At 44.9% G+C, this 22986-nt stretch overlaps 1 non-coding gene across 1 annotated transcript; it reads left to right on the forward strand.

Moving 5' to 3' along the window:
• The first annotated feature begins 650 nt into the window (after positions 1–650).
• Trnaa-cgc (transfer RNA alanine (anticodon CGC)) lies at positions 651–723 on the forward strand. The gene has a single exon. It is a non-coding gene; the product is annotated as a tRNA-Ala (tRNA).
• Positions 724–22986: the final 22263 nt, after the last annotated feature.

Genomic DNA, 22986 nt, shown 5'->3' on the forward strand with positions numbered 1-22986 from the left:
TCATAGAAAAAGGACATTACAATTTCACTGATGGTGGAAGAGCCAATTGGCAGCAAAAGGGGGCGTCACATTCGCTATTCCACCCACTTACGGGTGGATTTGCTTTTTAGCCCTTGTTCTTAATCATGGACCATACCAAATGTCATCGGAACTGTTTCAGCGGTTTAGTCGTGGAAACGTAACAGACAGAGAGCTTTCGCACTTACATTATCATATTATGTTATACACAGTTCAATGAGAATATTGTGACCTGTCAAAAGCCTGAATAACAAACTTCTGAGCTGCGGACATGCAACATGAGAGTTATTAAGGTTCTTGGTGGTACCGACATGGTTGTGGAGCTTTGATGACACCCGTGCAGTGACCACTACACTAGGCTTCTTGCTTGAGAATCCATGGCGCGTACAGCCCGATGGAGGTGGTCCCACAGATTATCGACTGAGTTTGAATCTGGAGAGTTTGTTGAACAAGGTAGTAAGGTAAACTCATCCTGGTGCTGTTTCAACCATTGACGTACATTGTGAGTGACACGTTTCGTTGTCCTGCTGGTAGATGTCATCATGCCGAGGAAAAAACAAAATACATGTAGCAGTGGACATAGTCCCCAAGAAACTTCCATTGCTCCAGTGTGCCTTCCAGAATGACTACCGAGCGAGGTGGTGCAGTGGTTAGCACACTGGACTCGCATTCGGGAGGACGATGGTTCAATCCCGTCTCCGGCTATCCCGATTTAGGTTTTCCGTGATTTCCCTAAATCGTTTCAGGCAAATGCCGGGATGGTTCCTTTGAAAGGGCACGGCCGATTTCCTTCCCAATCCTTCCCTAATCCGAGCTTGCGCTCCGTCTCTAATGACCTCGTTGTCGACGGGACGTTAAACACTAACCACCACCACCACCACCAGAATGACTAGACTACTCAGAGAATGCCACGAAAACATTCCCCACACCATGATACTCCCTCTTCCGGCTTGGATTCTTACGGCAATTCCTGCAGAAATGTACACCCCAATGCCCAACTGTCCGATGGGACAAACAGGTGATTCATCTGAAATGCCACCTGTCGCCACTCAGTGTACGTCTAATTGTAGACTTTGCGGCAACTTGCAGCCTTTGTCACCCATGAACAGCAATCAGTGTTGGTGCGTGATCTACACGCCAGCCGCAGGAACTCATACACAGCAGCATTCGCTGACCGCTCATTGGGGAGACGCTGTTGGTGGCCCCTAGGTTCACCAGGATGGTATATCTCTCAACAGTTGCACGCCTGTTCGCTCGTACACATCTCCGCAACCGTCTTTCACCGTCATCACCAACGGTCCGTCGTGCACCACAGTTACCTTGGCGCCGGTTTTGGACAGCGCTATTTTGACATCCAAGGTACACTTTAACCGTGGCGGTACGCAAACAGTTTACAAACTTTGACAGTTTACAAACTTTGCTGTTACGTAAATCCTGCCATCCTTGACCCGAATGGCAGTGATCTTGTACTTTCTTTGTACGTCAGAGAAATCGCTCCGTTCTCGCATTACGACAACGACTGTATTGTTTCCTCCGTGCGCCGTTCACGTTTTATGACCTTCCAGTGCTAGTGCTGCCATCTACTGTCTCTGTGTGGCTATTGCACGTTGACGTCGAACGTAGCTGGCGTCACATTAACATGACTAGACTGTGTAGTGTGGAAGTATGGATTAAACATATCGAGGACTGTATAAGCAATGTACTCATTACGTTGAATCGTTTTATGTGCAACATATCAACCAGTCAAAGCATTTCCACAAATATCATAAAGTTCAAAAGTCAACGATAAAATACACTCCTGGAAATTGAAATAAGAACACCGTGAATTCATTGTCCCAGGAAGGGGAAACTTTATTGACACATTCCTGGGGTCAGATACATCACATGATCACACTGACAGAACCACAGGCACATAGACACAGGCAACAGAGCATGCACAATGTCGGCACTAGTACAGTGTATATCCACCTTTCACAGTAATGCAGGCTTTCTCCCATGGAGACGATCGTAGAGATGCTGGATGTAGTCCTGTGGAACGGCTTGCCATAACATTTCCACCTGGCGCCTCAGTTGGACCAGCGTTCGTGCTGGACGTGCAGACCGCGTGAGACGACGCTTCATCCAGTCCCAAACATGCTCAATGGGGGACAGATCCGGAGATCTTGCTGGCCAGGGTAGTTGACTTACACCTTCTAGAGCACGTTGGGTGGCACGGGATACATGCGGACGCGCATTGTCCTGTTGGAACAGCAAGTTCCCTTGCCGGTCTAGGAATGGTAGAACGATGGGTTCGATGACGGTTTGGATGTACCGTGCACTATTCAGTGTCCCCTCGACGATCACCAGTGGTGTACGGCCAGTGTAGGAGATCGCTCCCCACACCATGATGCCGGGTGTTGGCCCTGTGTGCCTCGGTCGTATGCAGTCCTGATTGTGGCGCTCACCTGCACGGCGCCATACACGCACACGACCATCATTGGCACCAAGGCAGAAGCGACTCTCATCGCTGAAGACGACACGTCTCCATTCGTCCCTCCATTCACGCCTGTCGCGACACCACTGGAGGCGGGCTGCACGATGTTGGGGCGTGAGCGGAAGACGGCCTAACGGTGTGCGGGACCGTAGCCCAGCTTCATGGAGACGGTTGCGAATGGTCCTCGCCGATACCCCAGGAGCAACAGTGTCCCTAATTTGCTGGGAAGTGGCGGTGCGGTCCCCTACGGCACTGCGTAGGATCCTACGGTCTTGGCGTGCATCCGTGCGTCGCTGCGGTCCGGTCCCAGGTCGACGGGCACGTGCACCTTCCGCCGACCACTGGTGACAACATCGATGTACTGTGGAGACCTCACGCCCCACGTGTTGAGCAATTCGGCGGTACGTCCACCCGGCCTCCCGCATGCCCACTATACGCCCTCGCTCAAAGTCCGTCAACTGCACATACGGTTCATGTCCACGCTGTCGCGGCATGCTACCAGTGTTAAAGACTGCGATGGAGCTCCGTATGCCACGGCAAACTGGCTGACACTGACGGCGGCGGTGCACAAATACAGCGCAGCTAGCGCCATTCGACGGCCAACACCGCGGTTCCTGGTGTGTCCGCTGTGCCGTGCGTGTGATCATTGCTTGTACAGCCCTCTCGCAGTGTGTGGAGCAAGTATGGTGGGTCTGACACACCGGTGTCAATGTGTTCTTTTTTCCATTTCCAGGAGTGTAGCTTTTTCAAAGACCAAATGTTTTTCCGTAATTCGCTTAATGTTCTGCAAATGAATTCAGTAAATATGTTGTATTATACACTTTCTAATGTAGCCTGTGTTCTTCCCCAGCGTTCAAGCTGTCTCCACACTAATATTCATCAGTATCGGTTCAGCGGTTTAGTGGTTAAAAGTTACAAAGACACTTTCTCATTTAGAAGATTAGCATAGATTGTCGTACAAGTAGTGTGACACTATTTTGGGTCAACTTCAGGTAACTGTTCATACAGTGTGTCTCAGGAAGAATGGTCAGGGAATTCGAATCAAAATAGTGAACATGGGCTCTGAAATGCATGCCTTATGAGATACGAGAACTTCTGCGCCTAGGTCTTGTGAAACAAATCTCTTCTACTGCATCCGTTGTGCTTTTAATATTTTGAGAGTGGTTAATGTGAGGGCGATACAGGGACATCTGGTAACACAATCTTGGTTCGTTGTAAGCCCACTTGGAGCGCTGCAAGTTTAACAGTCCATCATCTCGTTTTCTTATTGGGTGATTTATGTTTTGTTCAAAACAGAAGCTGGTTTCACTGCTATGTGTTCCTGATTACGGCTTCCTGTGTGTACTGCACACTTTGAATTGTATTGTTAATACGTTGCTGATATTCTGCTTGGTATTTTCTCGCATCCGTAATATTGAACAGAGATAGTCATTCTTTGTTTTTTGTTTCGTATCACATGGAAGCTGATTTCTTCGCATGATTTTCTGTGGACTTATGTATATTTGTTACTGCTTGCGAATCTGTGTGTTAATTGTTTGAACTAAATGGATTGTAAGTATTTTTTTTATTTCATTTTTAATTTATTTTATTTTGACTTGCATCTGTTTTCTGTACTATCTTGCATTTAACAGAAAACTCCATGTTAGGGTCGTTTGAAATAACTGAAATTTAACTTTATTATATCCTGTCACGAAAAGAGTATGTAATTCTGCTTTGACTGGTGTTGCTTCTTGCTACTGAGTGCCATGCATTTCCGAATGGTTTGCAAAGTATGGATGTAGATAAGTATGTTTTGTAGTCTTATTGACTGGAGCTCGAAATGCAACAGTAATTACGCTGATATGTTCGCACGTTATTAGCATGTACTACAAACAATACATTTTAACAGAAATCACTCTTCTAGAATCATTCTACCCGCCAGGGTAGCCGAGAGCGCTAACGCGCTGCTTCCTGGACTCGGGTAGGCGCGCCGGCCCCGGATCGAATCCGCCCGGCGGATTAACGACGAGGGCCGGTATGCCAGCCAGCCTGGATGTGGTTTTAAGGCGGTTTTCCACATCCCGCACAGGTGAATACCGGACTGGTCCCCACGTTCCGTCTCAGTAACACGACCGACAGACATTGGAACTCGTTCGCACTATTTCATAGGCTACACTAGACGCCGACAGCTGGGGTACAATACTTACATCCAGGGGGGTCCGGAGTGGCGGAAGGAAGAGCATCCGGCAACCCCCTCCAACTAACACTGCCAAATCCGTAATAACAAGGCCTACCTCGCGTTGGCGCGGGACAAGGCCCAAAGAAACAAGGAAAAAAAACTACTAGAATCATTTTCAGCAACAAAAATATCGAATGCTTCCTTCAAATGCGAGAAAGTGCGAAAAACGTATGCGAACAAAAATAACGTAGAATACGATAAATATATTTACAATGCATCTGAATCGAGCAGTTCACACAAGGGTACGTAATCAGTAACAAATAGACATGAGTCCACAGAGTAAAATGTTACGAAACCAGCTTCTGTTCTATTTGAAACAAAAACAAGTATGCAGTGGCGGATTTGCATGCAGGCCCACTGGGCACGGGCCTAGGGGCGGCACATTGAGGGGGGGCGGCATTTTTTGCTCTGTACTCATTTTAACCTTTTACGTTGTAAAATAACTGCGCTTACAAACGACAAAATTTGTAATATTGTTAAACAACTTGCTAGTTTCAATAAGCCTTAAGATTGAAATTCGACAATACAAGCTTGGAAATATACATAGTTTACTTGGTGACTGAATGGAAATTTAACATTGGGTTTCTGTCTGGGTCACCTTCAAGATTGTTCAGAATATTTTGAAGTAAGCTGTCAGGACGGCAATCTACTATACAATGTTTGGAACGTTATTATTCCGAGAATGTTGTCGGCTTCTACTTGGCCCTACCATATTTTCTCTGTGAAAATACCGAGACCCCTGAAAATCTGTGATAAACTAATCAGCCGTTTCTTAAATACTGTACACGTGTGGGCCTCAGCATGTAAAGCCCGACTCTACTTAAATATCTTGTAGAAATTACGGGGGAAGTATCAGTTAACCCTCTATTACTGTAATTAATGTCAAAACTCTGTGGTCTTCAATATCTGAGCTTTGATTTAATGACACACGTTTAACAAAACATGTTGATGCTGGGAATGTTTTACATTTTTAAACACATGTTTATACGAAAATAACATAAGCGGAATATCTAATAATGTGAGAATACACTTCACAACAGTTCAAAAATTTTATTTATTTACTTAGTTACTTTTTTGGTAAAAAAAGAATAAGAAACCCACTTTCCCTTGTCTCATTTATTGTGCTGCAGCCTGCACGATATCAAAGCTCCCACTCTGTGCAATCGAGCAGTACGTGGCATTCTACATCTACATCTACGTGATTACTCTGCTGTTCACAATTAAGGGCCTGGCAGAGGGGTCAATGAACCACCTTCAAGCTGTCAGTCTACCATTCCACTCTCAAACGGCACGGGGGAAAAACGAGCACTTAATTTTTTCTGTGCGAGCCCTGATTTCTCTTATTTTATCGTGATGATCATTTCTCCCTATGTAGGTGGGTGGCAACAGAATGTTTTCGCAATCGGAGGAGAAAGCTGGTGATGGAAATTTCATGAGAAGATCCCGTCGCATCGAAAAACGCCTTTATTTCAATTATTACCACTCCAATTCACGTATCATGTCCCCCTATTTCGCGATAATACAAAACGAGCTGCCCTTCTTTGTACTTTTTCGATGTCATCCGTCAGTCCCACCTGATGCGGATCCCACACCGCACAGCAATACTTCAGAGTATGGCGGACAAGCGTGGCGTAAGCAGTCTCTTTGGTAGACCTGTTGCACCTTCTAAGTGTTCTGCCAATGAATCGCAGTCTTTGGTTTGCTCTACCCACAATATTATCTATATGATCGTTCCAATTTAGTTTATTTGTAATTGTAATCCCTAAGTATTTAGTTGAATTTACAGCCCTCGGATTTGTGGGACTTACCGCGTAATCGAAATTCAGCTGATTTCTTTTAGTACTCATGTGAATAACTTCACACTTTTCCTTATTCAGGGTCAATTGCCACTTTTCGCACCATACAGATCTCTTATCTAAATCATTTTGCAAGTCGTTTTGTTCATCTGATGACTTTACAAGACGGTACATGACAGCATCATCTTCAATCTATCGAAGACGGCTACTCAGATTGTCTTGTATGTCGTTAATATAGATCAGGAACAATACAGGGCCTAAACACTCCCTTGGGGAACGCCGGATATTACTTCTGTCTTACTCGATGATTTTCCGTCTATTACTACGAATTGTGACCTTTCTGACAGGAAATCACGAATCCAGTCGCACAACTGAGGTGATATTCCGTAGGCACGGCGTTTGGTTAGAAGACGCTTGTGAGGAACGGTGTCGAAATCCTTCTGGAAATCTAAAAATATGGAATCAATTTGACATTCCCTGTCGATAGCACTTATTACTTCATGAGTATAAAGAGGTAGTTGTGTTTCACAAGAACGATATTTTCTGAAACCGAGCTGACTATGCGTCAATAAATCGTTTTCTTCGAGGTACTTCATAATGTTCGAATATAGTATATGTTCCAAAGTCCTACTGCAAATCGACGTTAGTGATATAGGCCTGTAATTCAGCGCATTACTCCTACTTCCATTTTTGGGTATTAGTGTGACTTGAACTATTTTCTAGTCTTTAGGTACGGATCTTTCTGTGAGCGAGTGGTTTTATATAATTGCTAATTATGGAGCTATTTTATCAGCATACTCTGAGAGGAACCTGACTGGTATACAATCTGGACCTCGAGGCCTTGCCTTTATTAAGTGATTTAAGGTGCTTCGTTACACCGAGGATATCTGTTTCTACGTTTCTCATCTTGGCAGTTGTTCCTGATTGGAATTCAGGAATACTTACTTCGTCTTCTTTGGTGAAGGAGTTTCGGAAAACAGTGTTTAATAACTCTGCTTTAGTGGCACAGTGACACTGTGACTTCACCGTTGTTATCGCACAATGAAGGTATTGATTGCGTGTTGCCACTGGTGTGCTTTATGTATGACCAGAATCTCTTTGGGTTTTCTGCCAGATTTCGAGACAGAATTTCGTTGTGGAAATTATTAAAATCATCTCGCATTGAAGTACGCGCCATATTTCGAACTTCTGTAAAACTATGCCAATCTTGGGGATTTTCCGTTCTTTTAAATTTGGCATGCTTTTTTCGTTGCTTCTGCAACTATGATCTGACCCGTTTTTTGTATGGTATTGATGGTACCATCACTTATTAATTTATGTGGTATATATCTGTCAATTGCTGTCGATACTGTCTCTTTAAAAACATTCCACAACTTTTCTACACTTACATGATCAGATCGGAAGGAGTAAAGACTGTCTCTTAAAAAGGCGTTAAGAGCATTTTTATCAGCTTTTTAAACAGATATACTTCGCGTTTCTTTTTGATGATTGTAGGTGTTACGGTATTCAGCCTAGAAGCAACTACCTTGTGGTCGCTAATCCCTGTATTTGTCACAATACTCACTATTTGTACAGGATTATTTGTTGCTAAAAGGTCAAGTATGCTTTCGCGACCATTTACGCTTCGAGTGGGCTCATGAACTAACTGTTGAAAATAATTTTCTGAGAAAGCATTCAGTACAATTTCGGACGACGTTTTATGCCTTCCGCCGGCTTTAAACGTATAATTTTTCCAGCATATCGAGGGTAGATTGAAGTCACCACCGACTATAATTGCATGAGCGGGGTGCTTATTTGAAATGAGACCCAAGTTTTCAATGAACTATATCTTCTTAGTCGGGGGTGGGGGGGGGGGGGGGGGGTGTCAGTAAAACCATCCAATTAATAGTTTAGTCCGATTGTCAGGTATAACCTCTACCCATACTATTTCACACGAACTATCTACTTCAATTTCGCTACAAGGCAGACTACCTCTGACAGCAATACTACTACCTTACTGTGTTTTACCTGCCCACTTTTAGACGGACGTCCCTTCTGTGGTTCCCTGAGACTCTCTAACCTAAAAAACCGCCCAGTCCCTTCCACACTGCACCCGCTAGCCGCCTCCTGTGTGTAGTGGACTCCTGACCTATTAAGCGGAACCTGGAAACCCACCACCCGATGGCGCAAGTCAAGGAATCTGCAGCCTTCACGGTCACAGAACCGCCTGAGCCTCTGATTCAGACCCTCCACTCGGCTCTGCACCGAAGGACCACAGTCGGTTCTATCGACGATGCTGCAGATGGTAAGCTTCCCTTAATCTCGGAAGCAAGACTGGCAGTCTTTATCATTTCCGCTAGCCACCCGAAACCATACAGAATCTGCTCCGATCCAAAGCTACACACGTCATTGGTACCAACATTAGCCACCACCTGCAGTTGGCTGCACCCTGTACTCTTCATGGCGTCTGGAAGCACCCTTTCCACATCCAGAATGACTCCCCCCTGGAATGCACACGAAGTGCACACTGGCTTCCTTCCCCTCTTTGGCAGCCATCACGCCCCTAAAGTTGGAGCTCCCAACTATCAGCAAAATCACCCTCTGTGAATGCCCAGACCTTGAGGGCTGAGAAGCTTCCTCTGGAACAGGGTGGACGACTGCATCCGGCTCAGATACACCGTCATCCACAGATAACGCCCGAAACCTATTCGTCAAACAAACCGAGAACGCCCTACGATCGGCCCCTTAGAAAGTTTTTCGCTGCCTGCCAGACTTTGAAATGATCTCCCACTCGTCCAGGAGTGAGGAGTCAACCTCAGTGTAAGCAGTACTCGTGGCTGCCACAGCAGTGGACCGATCGAAGGACACGTGGGACCTGCTCAACGTCCCTCGCATCCCCGCGTTCGATCTCCCACAGTGACGCCGCTTGGCAGTAGCCTCAAGCTGTGTGACGGAAGCCAAAGCAGCCTGGAGTTGTGAGGGAAGGGTTGCCGACTCAGCTCGTATCTGTACACAACAATCACAGTTCCTATCCATTACTGCAGTCGCTCCTGTTTGAAGCTCTTAAAAATATGCAACAAACGAACGATGTACTCGCCTTATTAGCAGTGGGAAATCGAAGTGATCTCTCACTGGCAGACTAACTGACATGAGCTGTTCTAACCAAACAAACAAAAGCCTGTACGATACGAGGGTCGATAGCAACGGCGGTACTGTACACTACACTGTTATTGAAATAAAAGGTTGTGCCTAGTAAGCACTCAAACACGCAAGAAATTACAAAAATAAACTAGTAACTACCCAGATAACTGAAAATAAGTCGCTCCTGTTTGAAGCTCGTAAAAATATGTAACAAGCAAATGGTGTACTCGCCTTATTAGTAGCAGGAACTAGCGGTGTGCTCTCGCTGACGGTCTAACCGACATTCATTGCAAATTTTATGTTAAACTTCTTAACTAAGCTTTTTTTCTTCGAGGAAAGGTTATTTTTATTTTATGTTGTAACGAAAGATTCATTCGCGTGTAGACATAACAGCAGTGTTCGCACAAATGACAACACACCTCATCAACTGCCAACAAGAGTACTTAAACTTTGTAGTCTGTCTTCTCTGCCACAGAAACCGCTAAAATGTTATAACTGGGATAAGAGTCGATCCAACACACCTTGCTGCAAGAAACTGCCAACATTATTTGCTTTTTAAATTAGAAAGACAGTTTCAAGAATATTCAGCGCACACTCCGCTGCAGAGTGAAAATTTCATTTTGTGAACATCCCCCATACTGTGGCAAAGCCACGTCTCCGCAATATCCTTTCTTCCAGGAGTGCTAGTTCTGCAAGTTTCGCAGGAAAGCTTCTGTGAAGTTTGGAAGGTAGGAGACGAGGTACTGGTAGAAGTGAAGCTGTGGGGACGGGGCGTGGGTCGTGCTTGGGTAGCTCAGATGGTAGAGCACTTGCCCGCGAAAGGCAAAGTTCCCGAGTTCGCGTCTCGGCCCGGCACACAGTTTTAATCTGCCAGGAGGTTTCATATTCAGAACATATTTGCATCCCAGCTAAAATTCCGGTGACGCGGGAAACAGAAGCCAAAAAAAGGGACTGTCCCGTTTTCTTTACGAGGCGAATTCCGGCCGGCAGGTGTGCTTCTAATATTCACTGACAACAGAGAAGCAGGCGATAATGAAATTAAATTATTCTGCATTGTCGTTCTTTCATATCACAGTTACGTCGAGTAATCCGAGTTGGTCAGTTCATCGCGCCGTGTTTAAAGGAAAAATCTTTGTGCTCCTGTGCCGTGTTTAAAGTAAAAAGCTTTGTGCTCATGTGCGGTGCAGTACGCTTGGAACTGATTACAGTCTTTCTTTCTTTCCTTTTACAATTTTTTTCTTTTGTTTTGACTGTTGGTTGACAATTTTGTAAGTGCCTTAATATGAATAACAGTGAAAAAATCAAACGTGCAAAATTAAGTGGGCGGCATTTCGGAAGTAATCGAAGGAAAGGCGAGAACGAGAAGCCAATGCTCTAAAAACACTTGGCAGAGTACACAAATTTTTTGCAAAAAATGTTGCTGGTTCGACTTAGAGTTCAAGTACTACGGGTGATATTTCTGGCACTGCAGCTGTTCTAAAAGAAGTAAATACAGACGAATCAAAATTTATAAATGAAGAAAAGCAAATTGTTCCTGATTTAGAGTTTCACGAAAAAGTAAGTGTCGAGTCAGACATTACAAAAAGAAATGACCTCGTTAGTGATGATCCTGCAGAATGGTGTGTCAATGAATCAGTCGCCATTCTGTTACAGCTTATCATTAATCAAAATTGTAACGGTGATTTATCTAATTCAAGAAGATCAATAGGCGATAAAATCATATATTTGAACAAAAATATATTTAACCGTAAACTTTTAAATGGTGAATCAACTTTGCGAGATCTTCTAGTATACTCCTGTAGCACCGGTGCTGTTTTGTAAATTGATCGGGGGTAAGGCAGCGATTGCTACTAATGGTACTGCAGATTGGAAAAATATATCTAATATTTTATCTCATGATGAGAATTCACTTAGACACAAAAATTCTGGGTTATCACTCTTAACTAGAAAAAAGTCACTTGGAACAACAGATAACCATTTCGAGTCATATGTTGAGACAGAAAAAATGTTTTGGCGCAGTGTGTTGAAAAGGGTGTTTGCAATAGTGAAGAAGCTAACGAGTCGTGGACTGCCCCCACGTGGACACGTTGAAAGATTCTATTCATTACATAATGGTCAATTTATGATGTCTCTTGAACTTACAGCTGAGTTTGATCCTTTTCTCGAGGAGTACATTGAACGATATGGAAATCCAGAGCTGGGACATACAAGGTATCTTTCTTCAACAATCTGTGATGAAATAATAGAGCTTCTTTCTGAACTAATAAAAGAACTATCATAAGTAAATAAAACAGGCCAAATATTTCTTTATAATAGTAGATTCTACTGCAGACATTTCACATATCGATCAATTACCTTTCATAGTAAGATATGTGAACGAGAATGGTGCACCTGTTGAACGTTTCCTTCTGTTTTTACCAAACCCGGGACACAAGTCCGTAAACTTAGCAGAGGACTTGCTAAAAGTCCAGTCTACAAATTCCATTGATATTACTGACTGTATAGGCAAGTCATATGACAACGCAAGCAATATGTCAGGAACCTACACTGGTTTGCAGGCACGCATTTAAGAACGAAATCCGAAAGCGCCTTATGTGCCTTGTGTGCAGCATATTCTTTGAATTTAGTCGGCACTAGTGCTGCAAGCTGTTGTCGGGAAGCATATTCATCTTTCAATTTATTGCAAAACCTTTATAATTTTGTTCTGCTTCTATACAGCGCTTGGATAAATTTCTTCTTTCATGAAACCAGGAAGCAAAGCGGTAAAAAGTTTATCAAAAACACGTTGGCCAGCAAGAGAGGAAGCGTGTTGTAAGTCTATGTGAAAACTGGGAGACGCGTTCAATGCCCTCACTCATATTGCCACTAATACGTTTGAAATACCACTTGTGCGAAATGAGGCTTCAGCTTTATTGAAGCAACTCAGCAGACTAGAAACAGTATTCATTATGACAGTTTGAAAGGACATACTCCAGAGATTTAATAGTGTAAAACTGAAATTGCAAAGTATAAATGCTGATACTAAAATAGTGCATGAATTATATGAATTAGTTGTAGGATTTACTGCATCTATTCGTGGCATGTTCTACTATTATGAAAATAAATTCATGGAGATTTTGACTGATATAGACTATGAATGCATCCATAAAAGATCACGAAAACGCAAACTTCATGATGACGAAGAAACACTCTGAAGAAGTTTCTCTGACTGAAAGGGAAAAATTTAGAGCCGAAACATTTCTCCCTTTTCTCGACAGCTTGTACGGCGAATTAGTGAGTGGGATGGTGGTGGTGGTGGTGGTGGTGTGTTGGGGCTTATGGGCGCTCAACATCGAGGTCATCAGCGCCCTGACACACATTAAAAGGAACGAATGTGGACAGACCTAAGAAAACTAAAGCACACACTCAAACAAAGCAGGAAAAGAAGGAAAATGCTACCTAAGAAAGTAAAACCCAAGGAAAGGGGAAACATAGCAACAAGAATGTCACAGGAAATTGTTATTGGCTGGCCACTTACATAAAATATGGGCGAGCTTGTCACACAGTGAGCAAATTAAAATCCTCTTCCTAAAATCTTTGTAAAAACATTTGACAGGGCACAGAACTTTAAAACTTTAGCCACATTCGTCCGAGTGTTGCCTAAAAGAGATGGCAGGTCCGCTGGCAAGTCAGCCGCGACCCGCTGGTCAGAAAATAAAACGCAATCCAATAAAACGTGGCACACAGTGACCTGGACGCCGCAAGCACCACACATTGGAGGGTCCTCTCGCCGGAGCAGGAAGCCATGCGTCATAGGGCTGTGGCCTATTCGAAGCCGAGTGAGGAGAACCTCGTCCCGTCGATGGGGCTGAAAGGAAGTACACCACACACGCGTTGTGGGCTTGACTATACGGAGCTTATTGTCAGTCACTTCCAGCCACTCATCCTCCCACCGACGCATGACCCGTGAGCTCAACAGCGAGGTGAGTGCGTGCAAGGGGATAGCACACTGAGATACTTGTGGGGCGAGACACGCCTCCTTGGCTGCGAGATCTGCCCTTTCATTCCCAGCAATGCCAACATGCCCCGGACCCCAGCAGAAAGCTACAACTTTCCCCAGTCGCTGTAGTCGGAGGAGGGCATCCTGGATGGTCGGGACAATTTTGTCTGCCGCATACAAACGTTGCAATGAGTGAAGGGCACTGAGTGAATCGGAACAGACAAGAAATTTAGGAGAGGAAGAATGTCTGATGTGCTTCAGTGCCCGCAAGATCGCAAACAATTCTGCATCAAAGACAGTAAAAGTCTGAGGCAGTCGGACCTTGAGGACACGATATGGAAAAATAACTGAGCAACCAAGAGAATCCCCTTGTTTCGACCCATCCGTAAAAACAGCTACATAGTCGTGGTGCTCAGATGAAATGGCAGAAAATGCTGCATTAAAAACGGTGGCAGGAGTGCAATCTCTCTTGTACTGCAATAAATCTAAAATCACTCCGGGCTTCTTCAGTAACCAGGGTGGCAGGCGGTTAAAACCTTGGATTTGGGGTTGTACAGACTCCACACCAAGGGACTCTAGTAAACGTTGCACACGGATCCCAAACGGCAACGTAGCCCGGGGACGGCGGGAAAAAAGGCGGTCCTGAGGTGGATGGGCAACAAGATGGTGAGCAGGCGATCTGGGAGCTGCAAGAAACTTACAAGCCTGGCGCACCAGCAGGAGCTGCCGCCGGATGGTAAGTGGCGGTTCGCCAGACTCAGCACAGAGACTGGGTACGGGACTGGCCGGATAAGCACCAGTGGCCAGTAGGATCCCAGCATGGTGAACAGCGTCAAGGATCCGCAAATAAGATGGCCTCGCTGACCCATATACTGTGCACCCATAGTCCAGCCGTGAACGCACAAAAGCTCCATAAAACTGTAGGAGACGCGCCCTGTCCGCGCCCCAAGACCTGTGGCTGAGGCACTTGAGGATGTTCAGTGCCTTCAGCGTTCTGGCTTTCAAGTGTGGCAGCCATGACAACCTGGAGTCAAAAATTAGGCCCAGAAACCGCACTGTGTCTCTAGAACGTAGGACAGTATCCCCCATATGCAAGGCAGGCAAAGTAAAAGGATGACGAGAACGATTAAAATGAACACAAACACACTTTTCGGCAGAAAACCGAAAACCCGTCTTTGCAGCCCACTCCTCTAACCGCCGCACTGTTAGCTGCAACTGACGGCTCAGGGTTGCAACACTGGAGGAGGTGCAGAAAACAGCAAAGTCGTCCACAAATAAGGAGCACTGTACTGGACTCCTCACTGTAGACGTTATACTGCTGATGGCTATGGCAAAGAGGGTAACGCTTAAAACACTGCCCTGGGGGACACCGTTCTCTTGCTCAAAGCGATCAGACAGTGTGTTACCAACGCGGGTCCGAAAAAACCGCTGAGACAGGAAAGACCGAATGAAAATGGGGAGGCGGCCACGAAAGACCCATTGATGCATTTGTGCAAGTTTACAGTGTCTCCAAGTAGTATCATATGCCTTACTGATATCAAAGAAGATACCGATACAGTGATGCTGACGGAGAAAAGCCTGGTGAATAGCCGCCTCTAGGAGGGTCAGGTTGTCGACCGTGGACCGAAATTTTCGGAATCCACACTGAAAGCGGCTAAGGAGCTGTCTGGTCTCTAACAGCCAGACCAGACGCCGGTTAACCATCCGTTCCAGGGCCTTTCCGACACAGCTTGTCAAAGCGATACTACGATAACTACCGGGACACGTGCGGTCCTTTCCTGGTTTGAGGAGAGGGATGAGAATTGCCTCCCTCCACGAGGTGGGGAACACTCCTGTCTGCCATATGAGATTAAAACATTCGAGGAGGATTTCCTTTGACGCCGCTGGCAGATGTCGAAGCATGGAGTACCGGATGCGGTCGTAACCTGGTGCAGTGTCAGAAGTCTCAGTAAGTGCCGATTCAAGTTCCCACATGGAGAAAGGGGAATTGTAGGCCTCAGAACTGTTCGACCGAAAGTCCAAGGTCGTTCGTTCGACAGTCGCACGGTAGCGACGAAACGCTGGATCCTGATTTGCAGTGGCAGTACTTTGTGCAAAATGCTCTGCCAGCGTCTGAGCAATGGCTCTGGGTGTCGTTTGGAGGCATCCCTGGTTCAGGACAGCAGCTATTGGTAAACGGCTATGTTTACCGGAAATCCTCCGGATGGCTTCCCATACTCTTGTGGAACAAGTGGAACGGTTGATGGAGTCCAGGAACTCCTGCCATGACCTTTTCTTGCTCTCTTTAATGACATGGCGTACCCTGGCTCTCGCGATTCGAAAGGCGGTAAGATTGACCGCTGTTGGGCAGCATTTAAATCGGCGAAGAGCCGCACGCCTGTCCCGGATGGCAGAACGGCACTCTTCCGTCCACCAAGGCACGAGGCGTCGCTTAGGAGGGCCAGAAGACTGTGATATGGACAGGTCAGCAGCATGATGGACCACAAGCGTGATGTGATCCACCCATTCCTGTACGTTATTGTGGCGGTCAAAGACAGCCAACCGAGTGAACAGTGGCCAGTTAGCCCTGCCAATCATCCACGATGGTGGCCGCGGCTCCAGCAATACACCATCCAGGAGATGAATGCGGATAGGGAAGTGATAGCTGGAATGAAGGTCGTCAATGACCTCCCAGTGAACAGAGTCGGTGAGGGTTGGACAGCAGAAAGATAGGTCAATGGCTGAGAATGACCCTGTAGCAGTAGAGAAATGAGTCGGAGTACCTGTGTTGAGGATGCACAACACTTGAGATGTTAGGAGGCTCTCCAAAATTCGACCTCGAGCGCAAAGAGAAGTGGAGCCCCACAGGACATGATGGGCATTGAAGTCTCCCAGGAGAAGAAATGGGCCGGGGAGTTGGTCGATAAGATCTGTGAGAGCGTCTAAGGCCATTGCATCCAGAGGGGGTAAATAAAGGGAGCAAACGGTAAGCCTCCGAGGTGAATGAATTTCAACTGCCACTGCTTGCAGGTCAGTATCCAGGGGGAGGGCAGAGGAGTGGTGGTCATTATTGACAAACACAGCGACTCCGCCTTTGGCCCTTTCTCCAGTCAGGTCATCTTTGCGATATGACGTATAGCCCCTTAGTACAGGAGCATCAGATGGTTTTAAATGCGTTTCCTGTAAACACAAGCACAGGGGGCGTGGCCGTGCTAGGAGGCTCAGTTCCTCCACATGTGCCCGGAATCCATTCATGTTCCACTGTATAATGGGAGCCATCTATCAGGGTGGGAGTACCTTCATTCTCACTTTCTGTTGGGGAGGAGAGCCCACAACAGGTGGAGGCTCAGTTTTGGGGCGAGATGATTGCCCCAGTCTGACATCAACCTCCATCGCCTCAGAAGAGGAGTCGAGAGAGACGTCAGAGAGAATGACATCCACATCAGGAGACTGTATAACTGCAGTCTCCTTTAGTGGGCGAGTCTTCACCTTTGTCTTTGGCTTCGATGTTCTGGCCTGAGGTGGCATTGGAGCCAAAACCTCAGAAGCAGTAGGGGGTGTAGCAGTGCTGGGCAGTGCACAAGACTGGACCCGGGAAGGGGCAGGAAGTTCCATGATGTCAGCTACCACGGCCTGGTCAGAAGGCCGGGGGGGGAGCAGCAGGCTTCACAGGAACGGCAGCAGCACACGTACATTGACAAGCGCAGGTGCTAGTGCTGACAGTAGCAACCACCGTTTGTGTAGCGGCATCGGTTTTCAAGACTGGTTGTTTGAGAACGGAAGAAAAGGAAGCAGCGAACGTGGGCGGCTGCATGGACTTGTAGATTTTCTTCGCCTCACCATACGGGATGCGTTTTGTAGTTTTTAGTTCCTGGATCTTCCGTTCCTCAAGGAAAAATCTGCATTCCCTACTCCACACAGGGTGATCCCCAGAGCAGTTGACACACTTGGGAGGAGAGGAGCAACCAACTCCCTCATGGGCGGCTTTACCACAATTCCCGCAAGTGGCTTCCCCTCTACAGCCGAGAGTAGTGTGTCCAAAGTGTTGGCATTTAAAACACCGCATGGGGTTGGGGTAATAAGGCCGTACACTGAGACGTAGGAAACCTGCCTTCACATGCTCTGGCAATTTGGTGGTGTTAAATGTAAGGATAAATGAGTCAGTCTTTATGAGAGCACCATCCACCCGTTTCATAATGTGTTGCACGTCGACAATTCCTTCCCGGGACCATTCAGCCTTCAGTTCGTCTTGGGGAATGTCAACGAGATCTCTGCAAGTCACAACACCCTTGCTGTAGTTCAGGGTGTTGTGAAATTCAGTCTCTGTCGCAAACTCCCCAAGAAATTGTGCCTTCTGAAGGTTCTGGACTTGCTGGAAGCTAGATGTTTCAACCAACAAGGTGCCATTTCGCAAGCGCTTTACAGATTTTAATGTGCCAGCAATACCTTCTAAGCCCTTCTGTATATAAAATGGCGAAACTTTTTCAAAACTCCCATTTTTTCTTTTAATTATGAAAAACACATTCTGCGAAGCAGCATGCGTTCTGTTACTACTACCTGAATCAGGAGGACTGGCTACACGAGCCCTCTTGTTGGATTGGGTGTTAGAACCCACCAGCGGTCCACCCTTTCCGCTGGCAGGAGAAGAATAAAAGTTCGAGGGTTCCATCTCGGTCCAACGAGCAGCTAGGGAAATAGAAGTCCACCTAGACAGAGCCCCGCGTGCCTAGGTAAGCCTTATACAACTGGGGCGACGCAGGTGCCCCAGAGGTTGCCCGCTTGCGACTGTTCCACCCCAACAGCCATGCATCTTATAGGCGCGCAGCACACCGTAAGATTGAGGGGTTTTTATAGAGGTTTACCTTCCTCGCAATCCAGGCGGTCAAGCCAAGATTACCATTCCCCGCAGCACACAACATTCCACCGCCGCGCCATGCGGTGGTCGCTGAAGCATGTCCGGGGGTTACGGTGACAGGAGACTGGCGGCGCTGACCAGTCCCCAGCTCAGGACCCCGGGGTCGCCAAGCCCGTACTCAGCAAATGAATGCTGAGCCCCTGGGGGCAGTGAGTAGGAAGGAAACTATAGAACACTGTTGGCCTCCTTCACAATTTTCAGTAACCTTAAGAACAGTTCACCTGACGATATTGCTGAAAGTGCAGCAAAACTCCAAACGTCATATGACACAGATTTAGAGCCTACCTTCCCTAGTGAATGTGTACATTTCACGGAACTTTTGAAATCTTCTGAGATTAGTGATATATCAGTCGAAATGAGTAAATTTTTACGAAAAGAGTGGTTACAGTCCGTGTTTCCGAATGTTGACATTGCTCTTAGAATATTTCTATATATGGCACTTACAAATTGTTCATCAGAACGCTCGTTTTTGGCTCTTAAAAGACTGGAATCGTACGTACGTTCTACGTTGTCTGGGGAGAGATTGAACGCCTTGACCATTCTTAACATCGAAGCCGACCTCCTAACTGATAACCGTCTGAACTATGAAGATACGATCAACGAGTTTTCTGTCGTCAAAGCCAGACGCAAACTTTGCAGACTGGTGAGTTTGTTTATTTGTTTATATTAGTTTTAAAAATTTAAGATTATAATGTGATTTTTATTATAATTTAAAGCACATTCATTGGATTTACAAACTACGTATTACCTGTTTATTTTACAATTGCCGATGGCAGAACGCGGAACTAAACCTCGTTTACGTGGAGACGTGACCGAAGGCGCCCGACAATACTAAACAATACCCGAATGACGCAGACTGCTCGGCGCTGCACATTCAAGTCATACTAATACTGTAGTATATTACAATTGATGCATATTCTTGGTGTCTGCTGAATTGTATAGTTATCGCGGAAATATACGATATCGGACAGTACGTTTCGATGAAAAAGTGTTAATAAATAACGTAGTTCAGTTCTGTCGATAAATATGTAAAAGCTTTGCTAATACCGTTAGAAAGAGCTATGGTGAGAGCAGTAGCTGCAGTACAAAACTGTTCAGCCCTTACATGGATTAAAGGTTTTGTATGCACTTACTTTGCAGTATCTATCTACGCAGACCCTAATGCTTTGCCCATTAACTATTAGATTATAAAACAAATCTGATTTTACGGCACCAGTCTTTAAAATTATGTAACAGCAAATCCAGTTCTCTGTTTGTTCGTCTGTATTTAGTTATAGTTCGTGCATCGAAATCTCTATTTCATTTTCATTTCTTACGCTTTCCTATAGATTCACGTATTGACAATGAACGTGTTTTTTATCTGCTACACATTCAAGTTATTAGATCGTAAAACGACAGTTTAATTTTAATTTTGAACGCATCTCTGTAAAAGAACGTATTAACTTCTAACGTATGACACGTTCGCCTCAATTTTTAGATCATAACACAGCTTTTCTATTTTCATTTTCAACGGTTTCGTGTAAAAGAACACATTAAAAGCGAATGAATAACAAAAATCCTTTGTCTCCTACAAGCTCTGCTGAATTTTTAGGCCATAAGAGAAAAGTTATTTTCCTTTGTTTCTGTTGCCTTTCGACAGAAGAATGTGTTAACACAATGCAGTTTTAAGTTTGTTTTATCCGCTGCCGAGCACAAAGTACAGTTCAGGAACCATATTACATTTTGATCGAACGCGACGAGACCGCTGCGCGTCCTTCAGAACAACGAATAGCAGAGTACGGAAACAGCTCACAGCGCTCCCACCCAAAACGGCAATTGTGATCAGATAATAGTTATTATTTAAGATATGTTTTTTTTTGGGGGGGGGGCATATAATATGGTATGCCTAGGGGCGCAAAATTTTTAAATCCGCCTTTGCAAGTATGGAATCATTTATCCCAACCAATACTAAGGACGGGAGCAGAAATTAATCAGAACACGAGCATCACATTTACAACGCAATTCAAAGAGCGTAATATAACAAGAAGGTCGTAATAAAGAACACAATACGATGAAACCAGCTTCTGTGTCCTGTAATGTCAGATGATTTTCAGGCTTTGACATAAGCTAAAGTCCAATTATGCCCGTTTCATAATGACCACAAAGTCAAAACTGTATTATTGTGATTTACAAAGAAATAATTTTACAGCCAAAAAGGCAATCGCAACGTCAGCTACAGAATTTTACATGACTGTGAAACCCAGTTAGGAGAACTTAGTTTTCGTTTGAAATATCTCGAATATATCACTCTGCAAGGTAACAGGAACGTTCCCAGATAGCGTATTTCCTTTTCCGTGTTCAGCAAGAGACAATAGTACCTTAAAATAAGCACAGGTTTGTTATGTTCATTCTCTCTCTTAACCCATATTCACTTCAAGGCGTGCGACTCCAATGTTGCAGGGATTTGAAATGCATATAGTTCTTCCAAACGCGTGAGTAAGACGATGAATAGAACACAGGCATGAAGTTCACACGCTTATTTCTCCGTCAGTCACGTTTGTTTTTCAACTTGTAGCGTTTGAGGTTATGTTTTCAGCGTGTGCTGTCGGCCAATAAGGAACTTCTGAAGGGCATCTTGCTTGCATTGTTGACAACTTTCAAACAGTAAAATATAATGAAGACGATAATAGTTACCTATGTCAAAATCGGCGGTCTTATCTTGTGAAGGTGATTACGACACAAAGTGTGGTTATTTCATGAAAAAATTTTAAGAGTCAGCTCAAAATAATTGGATTATGATGTGACGTTATTCGAATCAGTTACAATATGATTTTAGAAAAGTATGTAATTGTCATCTTTCCGAATGAAACTAAAACAAAGACAAAACGAAAGGCGCGACTAGAAACTTTAATTGTAAAGCAAATATAGAAAACAAGTTTTTAAAAGTAACTAAGTGTACCTTACAAAATTACCATTAATGAGGCGGGGATTGAATGTCCTAATATGGATTAAGTACAATGTACAATCATTCCCATCGACTCAAAGTCGCCCAGACACTGAGCCTGCTTTGTTGTTCTTAAGACGCTATAAACCAATCTGTTATATTTTGAAGGTCGCATGACATAGATGTAGCAGCTAAATATTATAATGAAATGGCTGTCATTGAGGAATGCGATGATAACGCTTACATTACGTTGTGCAAAGCGCAAAAAAATTCACTTGATCGTCAAGTTACATATTTTTATGGGACGCGAGGCTTCAGTTACGTTATCGACGTTTCAAAGCAAACGAAGATTGAGTTATCCAGCAGAAGAACAAACTGTGTTCGTTATAATAGCACTTATTATGCAAAGAGTGTTTAAACCTGATTTGTCTGATGAAATTGTGTTTATTGACACAATTGGAGCCTGTGATCAAACAAATTTCTCTTACATTTACATTTGCTACAGTGAAACTTGGTGCTTGGCTGTTGTTGTCATTTTGCACACTCTCCTGTCCTGTTCAGTTGTAGCGGGTGGTTATAATTAGAGTGCAGCTACTTAGGTAGGTCCAGTATGAGCTGTAATTATCCTATGGCAGCGAAACTTGGTAGATATTCTAATGCACTGAAGCGGAATCGATTTACGCTGGTAAAAAAGTTAGTTCCAATTTTGGCCACCAAGTGCAAATCTGGAGCTGTGAATGCAAGAAAGACTTAGCCTATGTCAATGTTTCCATATGTAATGGATTAGGAAAGGGATGTTGGCAGAAAAGGTCAAACGTGTGAGAAGGGCAAATGCTGATTTCATTATTAACCGCGGCCTCCCCAATTTGTACAACACGAGCATGAGAGTCGTCGACGAGATGCTGCTTCTGTAAAACGACGTGATCAGCAGTTGCTCGTAGCAGCTCTGGCGGAATCGAAGGAAGGTGTTCCTTACTGGGCTTCACATCAGGTGCAGACCAAACATATCCCAGGCAAACGCTTTCTTCTCAGGTTCTTTTGGGTCCAGGACGTCTGGAGACAACACTTTCGTGGAAGGTTCCATTAAGCAGATCATTAACTGGGGGAACGACATGAGGTGTTGCCCCATCTTGCATGAGGCAGTGGTTACGGCAAGGTTGCGCTCTTCCGAAGCAGGAATCACGTGCTGTACAAGGAGCTGTCGATAACGTGCATACGTCACACCACATCTGACAGGCCTCTATTCTGCACAAATCCCGTTCCTGGTCCATTACATATGGAAACATTTATGTGTGTCTTCTTGCACCTGATGGCCGACATTGTAACTACGAGTAATTATTTTCCAGCGTAAATCGGCCCTGCATCGACGCATTAGCGTACCTACCAAGTTTCGCTGGCATACGATAATTACAGCTCCGTGAGTAGCTGCACTTTAATATGTGCACTCGGTACATGCTCGAAAACAATTTCAACTTGACTGTTTCTGGTGAAGGCGTACTGGAAAACAAGTTTGACCTATCTCTTTTTTTTTTAAACATCTGCATAAGAATTTCGGCATTTCTAGT

The sequence above is a fragment of the Schistocerca serialis genome, chromosome 8, assembly GCF_023864345.2.
Source record: "Schistocerca serialis cubense isolate TAMUIC-IGC-003099 chromosome 8, iqSchSeri2.2, whole genome shotgun sequence".
Classification (NCBI taxonomy): domain Eukaryota; kingdom Metazoa; phylum Arthropoda; class Insecta; order Orthoptera; family Acrididae; genus Schistocerca; species Schistocerca serialis.